The sequence below is a fragment of the Giraffa tippelskirchi genome, chromosome 7 (genome assembly GCF_054371585.1).
Source record: "Giraffa tippelskirchi isolate mGirTip1 chromosome 7, T2T-mGirTip1v1.2.pri, whole genome shotgun sequence".
NCBI classification, from domain to species: domain Eukaryota; kingdom Metazoa; phylum Chordata; class Mammalia; order Artiodactyla; family Giraffidae; genus Giraffa; species Giraffa tippelskirchi.
Window position 1 is genome coordinate 47,610,080 of NC_137281.1, and position 10,457 is coordinate 47,620,536.

The 10,457-nt window shown below is 54.2% G+C and overlaps 1 long non-coding RNA gene across 1 annotated transcript; it reads left to right on the top strand.

The window, feature by feature from the left end:
- The first annotated feature begins 8,879 nt into the window (after nucleotides 1-8,879).
- Nucleotides 8,880-10,070, top strand: LOC145514509 (uncharacterized). Its single transcript, XR_014060190.1, has 3 exons — nucleotides 8,880-9,135; nucleotides 9,552-9,656; nucleotides 9,832-10,070. It is a non-coding gene; the product is annotated as an uncharacterized LOC145514509 (long non-coding RNA).
- Nucleotides 10,071-10,457: the final 387 nt, after the last annotated feature.

Below are 10,457 nucleotides of genomic sequence, written 5' to 3' on the forward strand. Positions count from 1 at the left end.
TTTCTAACCCTGTCCCCCGGTGACCCCATAATGTTCCATCTGGGGAAAGCAGCAGCATTTATTTTGCCAGCTCCTATAATGGACAGGCGTCCATGGGATTCTCCAGGCAAGAATACTGGAGTGGGTCGCCATTCCCTCCTCCAGGGGACCTTCCCGACCCAGGGATGGAACCCAGGTCTCCAGCATGGCAGGCAGATTCTTTACCATCTGAACCACCAGGGAAGCCCATGATGGAGCATGTTAGTTGTTTCCAGTATTTTCTATGGTAAATAACACTGAGAGGGACATCTTCACTCACAGATTGCCTTCTGCATCTGGGATTGAGCTCGCCCAAGGATCTGAATTGGTTCCAGAGAAGACTCACAGGGACCTCTGGGCTGCCACGTTTCATTTAAATTAGCCACACCCACCAAGCTCCAGTCTGAGTGACAACTCCAACGAGAACCATGGCTTCATTTCGAGAGGGCTATGTGTACATTTGCATCAAGGCAGGCGCACCCTACTAAGAAGCAGCCTGTGGAGTCCCACAGAAATACCTAACCTGAAAATAAAGCCACAAAATGTCAACCCCACGTATCTCTCATTAGAGGGCTTCAGGTCCTTACTCTTCCTAGAGATGGAAACTAGGGCTTCCAGCTGCTGAGGATTCTCTGGTGGACTGGATGGCACGGGCCCATGGTGCGGAGGGGGACCTTGGCCAGCAGCCTCCCGTTGGCACCTTCACCCTCAGGCCCCCAGGCCCTCTGTGATCCCCTGCCTGCCCTTGCTGCTGTGATCATTGTGAGTGAATTTTAAGGTAGGTGCTCTAAGAAGCTTAGTCTCTGAAGTTGGGTTTCCAACCTGCGTTGCCAGGAAATCACACAACCCAACGTGTGCTGTTGTGTCCAACCAGGCTTCAGGAACACCCTGGGTGGACTCACATCTCTGAAGCCCCCATGTTCCACCAGGAACCTGACCGCCTCTGTTCATGCGCTTTTCCAGCGCTCTCCCAGCTAAACCTCTGTTTCCCCTTAAACACCTGAATTTTAAAACACACAGGAACTTCATATGAATCTTACACGTGGAGGGCCCTGCTCCTCACTGCCCTGCTGTGAAGCCCTCTCCATCTGAGTGAGGGCCAAGCCAGAGCCAAATGCTCTGACCCTCCCCCTGACCCACCCCTGGCCTCCCCACTCCGGGGCCAGTCACTTCTCAGTGGAATCAGGAGTTGGCCGTCCCTTGTCTGTCCACTGGTCCATCATCTTGAGAGGCATTTGATATTCACAGTTCCTGTGGCGCATTTATTGAGCACCTGCTGTGCATGTGTTACAGCATCCGGTTCCATCCTTACAAACAGCAAGATGAGCTGGGTGTGACCTGTTTCTTTCAGCTCACCGACACCAGCACGATCTCATCTTAACTCGATGTCATGACATGCAGGGACCCTGTTCCCAAGTAAGGCTGCATCCACAGGTGACACGGTTGGAACCTGACCACATCTTTGTCGGAGGGGGGGTGGGGTGCGCACAATTTCACCCACTGCCTCCTCCAGGAAACCAGGGAGTGCATGCCGAGGTGCCTTCAAGGGGCGTTTCATACCCATTCCTGCCCCTTCACTTGTCTGCTAGAATGGGTTGCCTGTTCCCCAAAACCACAGAGATGGGAGGGGCTGGACCCTTAGAGGATGTGGGGACCATCAGGAGAGATGAATACACACAGCAATAACTGGTGAATCTCGGAGGGGCTTGGGGTCTCACATGGAGATGGGGCTGGGTATGGGGTGAGGGCCATGTCTCAGGGCCAGGCGCCTCTCACCAGCCATACACCGGTCCCCTCTCAGGGACGCGAACTCCAGAAAGAGCCCCCAGCACAGAGCAAGGGCCAGAGATACGTGGCACCCACAGTAATGAGCCCCCTGGTGTGGAAGGAAAAGCCTGGGGGCAGGAAAGCCTGCAGAGGTGGGAAGGAGAACTCTGGTCTCAGGGCTCCCAGCTGGCTTGAAGAGGGGTGGGCAGGGAGCCCCCATCCTGTGGCACTCTGCCCGGTGCTGCCACCTGCTGGATGGTGGGGGTAGTGCATGGGTGGGAACATTCCGGAAGAAGCTCTTAGCTGAGCGTTCCTCAAGCCCCAGTCACGGTCACTGTGTTCCTCCCTTGAAGGTGACTCCTATGGAGACCAGGGACCTTGCTCCTCGTGTGTCACGTGCTCCTGGCCGGGTGATGGGAGGGCAGCTTGGGGAGCAGGGACCTTGATGGTGGCCCAGAAGTTACCTGACTCCTGCTGACGGGGGCTTCCGGGCTGCTTCTACCATAAAGCAATTCCACTGTGAACGTCTGTGCATCTCTGCCCATTTGTGAGCAGCTGCACTTGAAAGGTCACTGCAGGGTCTTGGGTGGGCGAGGTCTTGCTCTTGGACACCACACGTGGGGACCTTCTCTGCAGCAGACCAGCAGCCTGTCTCTCGTCCTTGGCATCACCTGGTATGCTTGGGTTCTTTGAGTTTTGCCTCTCCACTGGCCAGGAGAGGGCTATACTGGGACTGGTGTGTGTGTCCTACTACCCGGCAGGGGCCTGACTTTTACTCACCAGGCATATCACTCCACTTCCACTTGCCTGTTCATTTTGATGTCAGAGTCAGCAATCTCTTCTTCTATAGTCTGTCCTTTGGCGATTTTGTTAAAGAAATCCTTCCCCACCCCAAAGATAAAGATATGACTTTTTCCTCAAAAGTTTTATGCATTTTGCTTTTTGGATCATGGAACTGTCTGCTGTCAAAAGACAACCCTTTGGGACTTCCCTTGTGGTTCAGTGGTTAGTGCAGGGGAACGTGGGTTCAATCCCTGGTCTGGGAACTAAGATCCCACATGCCTCTGGGCAACTAAGCCCACGGGCCACAACTAGAGAGTGTGTGCACACTGCAACGAAAGATCCACATGAAGCAACAAAGATCCAACACAACCAAATCAATCAATCAATCAATCAATATTTTAAAAAAACATAAAGACAACTTGTTGTCAAAGAATCATCAGGAAGGTGTCCCTGCATGGTCTGACTGGTGTCCCGCCTTCTCACTGCTTCCTCTCTCTGCCCCTGCTCTCCTCACTTCCCTTGTCTGGCCCACTTCCTCTAACTCCAAATTTTCCTCTGGCCACGGTGCTGAACAATTCCGCTCCCCTCAGGTCTCTGCTGTGCCCCATCCCTGCCCACGATTGGAGAGCCTTGACTAACACATCAGCTCTGATACCTGCTCACCGTGTGATCTTGGCCACTTTTCTCAGCCTGACACACACACCTGCCATGGAACCTGACTCAAACACCTGGCCACGGATGCCTGCTCCACCCACAGCCTCCGCACCAGAACCCCACTGCACCCCATCCCTGCCCCAGGAGCTGACCTGTGCTTTCGGGACGTCCCTGGTGGTCTAGAGGTTAGAGCACCACACTTCCACTGCTGGGGGCATGGGTTTGGCCCCTATTCAGGGAATTAAGATCCCATGAGCCTTGAGGCATGGCCAAAAAGAAAAAGAAAAAGGGGACACAGTTGCTCTCTGGTCTCTGGCTGCCCTGGGGTGCCCTGGTGCAGTTGGCATGGGATGCAGAGCAAGGGCTGGGTGTTCATGCTCTGGATCCCTTCTTACAGGGCTGCAAGGCTGTGGGCTCCACACACTTGCCCCTGCCTGGTGCCAGCACTGCCACCTTCATGCTCCAGGGCCCCCCTGCCCCCAGTTCCAGCACTGCCTGCCCTCATGCTCTAGGCCTCGTGTAGCAGCAGCTCTGTAGCTCCTCTGCCCCATTCATGGCACTGTGCCTGCTGGCCTGCCTGCCCACACCTCTGGGAACCACCCAGGGGACCCTGACGTGAGTGTGCCCATGTCTCCTGATAGACAGGCCAAGGGGTGCCCTTCCTCCTTCAGAACCCCCTCCCTGAAGCCCATCCCTAGAGACAGGAACCCCAGGAAAATTCAGGAAGACCCCAGTGGGCAATTGCACCAGCAGGTTCCAGTGAGGACTGTGTCTGGGTCGGATCATTGTTCTCATGGAGATGAGATGTCATAAAGATTTACGATGCTGCTCAGTGCCCTGGAGGGCCAACCTTGCCAAAAAGTCAGCCCGTCTCCACCTCCTAGCTCTGCCCCAAGTCTGATGAGCAGCAGTGGGGAGAGGGAGAGGGCAAGGCCTCTGTGCTCCCAAGCACTTTACCAAGGTCAAGGGATGAAGCCTCCTCCCTCCCCACCCCTCCTTCTGAAAGCTAAATCCCATCAGAGAATGGTGGCAGCTGCCAATAACAGACAGAGGGGGCAGGGAGAGGGGCAGGAGCTTTGAAGTTGGACCACCTGGCCCAGTGCCCATTCACTAGCTGGGTGTCCAGAGCAGGACGCTCAGGCTCTCTGAGCCAGGTTTCTGGCCCACAGGCTGAGGACAGAAAGTCCACCCTGTAGAACTGTTGAGAGGATTACGGAAGGGAACGGGAAACATCCAACTTCTGCAGGCTCTTGGCACCGTTAGCTCTTGCAGCCACAGTGGCGAGCATTCGTATGATTAACATGAACGACGGAATTGCTGAACCTGTTCTTTGTAAGAAAAACATGCATTGATTTTTATGTTGAACGCAATGACCATTGCCCTCTACTGCTTTGCCGTCCAGATGAGGACACGGAGGCCCAGAGAAGGTGAGTGGCTTGCCTGAGGTCACACAGCAGTAGTAGCCCTGGGTCTGGAACCCAGGCTTCCTGAATGTGTGATTACAATCTCGGGCTGTGGCAGACACGTGCTAGGGTGGCCCCCTCCCCTCAAGTGCGGGCAGAACCTGCGACTTGCTTCCAACCAAGAGAGTGTGGGATGTCGCTCCCACGGTCACATTTCCCTATACAAGACTCTGTCTTAGCAGATGCAGTGAGAAAGAAGGAAAGAGCCAGGCTGTGAACCACCATAGCGGGGCTCAAGGGCAGCCCCCAGGTGACACCTAGCAATAAAACGGGGACCTCGATCCTTCAGCCATGAGGAAATAAATCCTGCCAACAACCAGAGTGAGCTTGAAAGCTGAGCCCTCCCAGTTGAGCCTCCGGATGAGCGTGCAGCCCAGATGGCACGTTGATTATAGCCCACAAGACTGGACCCTCAGAAACTGTGAGACACACTGGGGGATATTTTCAGCTGCTAAGTTTGCAATAATTTATTATGTAGCACAGGAAACTAACACACATGCCATACCTCAGAGTCCTCCTGAACCAATGAGAAAACATCCCCTCTCCTTTGTACAGCAGGCACTCCCCTCTGCTCACCCAGGGCTATACTGGGCGTCTGGGCTCCAGACTGACCGTGAACAGGCCAGGTACTACGCTCTGCCCATCTCTCATGGACAGAGACCTCTGGCTCGCAACAGGCACATGGCTGCCCACAGTCAACACGCACCTCCCAGCAGGCAGAGTGCCTGAGTTCTAGCTGGGGACCTGTGAGGAGGTGAGGTGTGCAGCTTCTGAACTGTGTCGCTGAACGTTCTCCCTCCCACCCTTCCTGCCTGCTGGAGCACCACCCTGGGGAGCCAGCCTGGTATGCGCTGTGTGCCTGAGTGACAGCGAGTCCACCAGCCGGACCACCCTTCAGGACAGGAGCACTCCTACCCCATCTGCTGGAACATAGCCCTTTCCAGAGACACCCTCAGCTGTCCTGCCTGGAGCCACCCCACTCCGGTCCACATGGGAACACAAAGGACAGCCCTGAAGGGCCACCCCAGCCTCGGAGCTCACCCATGGGGTGAGGCCTCGGAGGCTGTGTCTCCCCCTGCAGGGTCTCCCCCTGCCATGCAGCGCCCCCAGGACCCTTCTCCTGCCTGCAGATCTCTATGGGTGGGGCGCCCAGCCTGCACCCGGAGAAAGGCAGGGGAACCCCAGGTGAGAAGGTACCTGTGCCAAGTCAGCATGACCTTGCTGCGAGATAAAGACACTTCTGGCTCTGCTGTTTTGGTTTTCTTCACTAGAGCACTGGAATCGATTCCTAATTAACATGCCAGGCTGCAGAGATGCAGGGGCAGCTCAAAATGATTGAGTCCCTACAACCACTGCTGCTGCTGCTGCTGCTAAGTTGCTTCAGTCGTGTCTGACTCTGTGCGACCCCATAGATGGCAACCTACCAGGCTCCTCCATCACTGGGATTCTCCAGGCAAGAACACTGGAGTGGGTTGCCATTTCCTTCTCCAGTGCTTGAAAGTGAAAAGTGAAAGTTAAGTCGCTCAGTCGTGTCTGACTCTTCGCGACCCCATGGACTGCAGCCCACCATTCTCCTCCATCCATGGGATTTTCCAGGCAAGAGTACTGGAGTGGGGTGCCATTGCCTTCTCCGACTGGGCTCCCTTTAAATTCCTCCACCTAGAAGGCCGCGCCTCTCTAAACAGTCCAGATGGGGGCGCCTTTGCACAGACTTCCCGGGATTGGCTCAGGTTCCACGTGCCCCATGGGCTTGAAGACTCACTCAGGAGAAGACAGTGAGGGTCCCTTCCTGCCAATGGCAAGATCCTGGCAGGCTGGGGAACATGGTGTGAAGAGGAGAGCAAGGAAGAATCAGAAATCCTTACGAGGAACTTCTTACAGAAACGCCTCTGGTCCCAGAAACACATGGCTCCCACAGACCACACAGTGTTGCCTGAGCGCCAGCCTCCATCTGCTGCGTGATTTACAGACCACACCAGGCAGGTCTAGATGGGGAGCAGCCGCAAGTGATTACCAGGCTGTTAAGAGGCCTCAGGTAATGCAACCTCTGCCAGCACTTACAAGGAATCTGCTCGTCTCCAAGGCCTTAGATTTTAGCAGCTAATGTCAGAATCAATCACCATGTTATTACCAATGAACATATTTAACACGGAATCCATAAACAGATCAAGAAGATGAGCTGAGGTCCAGAGCGATTTTGGCAGTGAGACGGGCGCACAGCGAGGCCAGGCAGTGCAGCGAGGAGAGCTGCCCTGAGAACCTGCGGTGAGAAGGCAGGGCCGCCCCCACTGAGGAAGCCGTGCCCCCTGGGCTGGTGCTCCCGCTGGGCGCCAGGCCCCCGGGGACACCACGCGCACTCTTGTTCGCGGAGGCGCTCCATAAGTGGATGAAGACTTGGTCATCGATGGTCCCTGAACCAGGAAGTGCTTTTGCATCTTGCTCCCCAGGGGCTGAGTCTGAACCACATTCGCGCGGTCTCAGCTGTGATGTGGTCAGCACTCCTCCAGGGTCGCAGGAGCCCTCTCCCTACTTCTGCACACCTGGAGTTTGAGTGCATCCATACCTCCGGCACCCCCACTGGAGCTGGTTCTGAAGGACTGCCCAAGGCTCCTGCAGGTCATCTGCCCCCAGGAGTGAGATGCCTCAATTTACATCACTCCGGGCAGCTCTTCACCAAGAGGGTGGGTCTGGGTGGGGGTATGAAAACCCATTCCTTGGGTGTCCTGTGTGGCTCCCCCGTCCCTCCTGTGTGGCTTTCCTCTCTCCCTAATTGTCACCTTGAGACAAAGCTTCATGGTAGGTCCTGCTTCTGGGCAACCTGTCCCAGGAAAGAGTTCAGTGAGCAATGCCTTAGACATCCGCATGAAGGAAATGGCACAGCTGTGGCTGGAAAAAGGAGAAGCAGTCACTACTTCTCGGGGATGCCTTTTAGAATCAGCTGTTAAATACACACGCAACTCAATGTAAGACAGGTAGCCAACAAGGACCCACTGCATAGGGGAATTCTACTCAGTATTTCATAATAACCTATAAGGGAAAAGAATCTGAAAGGGAATATATTATATATATATATATATATACACACACACACACATATATATATATATATATAATATATCACTGTGTTGTAGATCTGAAATCAGCACAGCATCATAAGTCAACTATGTTGTTCATTTGTTCAGTCATGTCCGACTCTTTGTGACCCATGGACTGCAGCATGCCAGGCTTCTCTGTCCTTCACTATCTTCCGGAGTTTGCTCAAACTCATGTCCATTGAGTTGGTGATGCCATCCAACCATCTCATCCTCTGTCTCCCCCTTCTCCTGCCCTCAATCTTTCCCAGGATCAGGGTCTTTTCTCATGTGTTGGTTCTTTGCATCAAGTGGCCAAAGTATTGGAGCTTCAGCTTCAGCATCAGTCCTTCCAATGAATATTCAGGACTGATTTCCTTTAGGATTGACTGGTTGGATCTCCTTGCTGTCCAAGGGACTCTCAAGAGTCTTCTCCAGCACCACAGTTCAAAAGCATCAATTCCTCGGCACTCAGCCTTCTTTACAGTCCAACTGTCACATCTGTACTTCAATTTTAAAAAGTATATGCATTTAGGGAAAAAAAGAGAACAGATTGTTAACAGGGGTGTGGTATCCTTGTTTTTCAAAGGAAGAAGGATAAGAACCTGTATTACGTGTGCTGTGTTTGCATCTCCATCAAGAAGGAAATACTGATACATGAAAGCAACGCAAGCAGATACCCAGGGTGCAAGAAACCACAAGCCCTCTGCATGTTTAGACTGCTGAGTCCTGTGGATTTCTACTCATCCAGAAAATTAAACACGATTCCTGGGCCCCACCTTCCAGGGAGCCTGGAAGGGCAGCTGGTCTAGGGTAAGGAGCCAGAGTCGTAAGAGGCTCCTGGGCTGACCGCAGCTCTGCGAGGCTTGGGGACATCGTCCTAGGTGATTTCATCAAGAGGTCTGAACAAAACCCAACAGGAAGCCGGTGGTTCCACACCCAGGTGGTTCTGCTTCCGGGATGTGAGCCAGCCCCCATGGGAGGCGAGACTGAAAGCCTCCTTTCATTGCCGGGTGACCCCTGATGGCGCGTGTGAGCAGGGCTCCAGGGTAGGCATCACCGCCTTCACTTCGGCCCCATCAGACCCGGCGCTTACTCCACATCCCGTTGCCACAGCAACAGCAGGCACAATGGATTCTATGGAGTTCAGGTCTATAAATAATTTCTAGATCAGTCCTTGGGGTGGGAACAGGTGGGCTCCTTAGGGTGATCCCTGGTGGCCAGCGGGCCAGGCTACTGTCCACCAGAAGCGCAGCACTTGGGGATGCAAGGTCTGCCTAAAAGTCCAACCCTGTACAGTGGCAACTCCTGACTCTGCAGCCATTTCTACTTTGAAGAACACACCTGGGAGTGTCCATCTCTGGGAATCTGAGATGCGGGTACCTGAGCTGGCCATGTTGTGCTGGGGGTGGGTGGGCAGGCGGGTGGGCTGGAGGGGTTTGAACTCCCTTCTGGTGTCATGGAGACTGAAGAGGGTGCAGAGGGCTGTTTCAGGGCTGACAAGGACCAACTCAATGGACACGAATGTGAGCAAACTCTGGGAGATAGTGGAAGACAGAGGAGCCTGGTGCGCTACAGCCCATGAGGTAGCAAAGAGTCAGACATGACTTAGGGACTTAGTAGGACAACAACAACAAGGATGTTCGTACTTCATATTTGTATTTTGCTGGGTGAGCTCCGGCAGGACACAAGGACTGTGGTCTGAGGGCTGGATCCCGGTCTGTCTGGCCCCCCTGGTGCGGACAGCAAGTCTGTCTGTGTCCTAACGATACCTTTTTGTGTATTTTACTATCAGTGTTTCCAGGGAAGGCTCACACACCTCATCCCAGGGTGAAGGAGGTGATGTGCAGTGAAGTCATATGAAAATCAAGCCGATGGATGCCCTGGTTCTCTGATGAGGGTGAGTTCCCTGGTGGGATGCCTGCAGAGCCCCTGGCACCAGGCATGCTGCCTGGTGTCAGGAGAAGGGCAGGGTGCCGCTCTGACACGGTAGGTGGGGTAGGAGTGGGGCAGACCCTTTGGAAGGCAGTGAGCTGGCAGTTCTCAGCCTGGGCATGGCGGGTCCCTCTGTGCAGCCCTCCTACCTCTAGGGGTTCTTTTTGACCAACGCCCAGCTTGTGTGTGCTGAGGCTTGAGCAGGCGTGCAAGGAGCCCCATTCCATGAAGCTGTGTTTACTACCCAGGACTGACGTCTCCCAGGAGGGAGGCTGGTACAGCTCAGCACCCACACACCAACAATGAGCACACAGACCACAAGAAGGGCTGGGTGGTCTGAGCCGACATGCAGTGGTCTCCAGGATAAATGAATGAAAAAGAGCAAGACACATGGGTGCTCCTGCTTCTGTGAGAAATGTATAATGTCCTGCAAACATGCACACACACGTGAGCACACGTGTACAAGGGCTACACACACATATCTATGCCTGAGCACACGGAGGTGGATAGAGACTCTTTTTGAAAATGGCCACAGAAGCAGACAACCCTGCTTAGCTCTGCAAAGGCAGATCTGGTGCCCTGAAGAGCTGGGCTGGAGATTTACTTTCATCATGCACTTTTCTGGGGGGTTTCATTTCATCATCGGCAGGCGTTCATTTTTTCAGTTAGAAACAGATGAGTGGAGAAAGAGGAATCGGCCAGGAGGGAAGGAGCTGAGAAGGGAGGCGGGACTCCCTCTTCTAATCCTGGCACTGCCAAGGTCAGA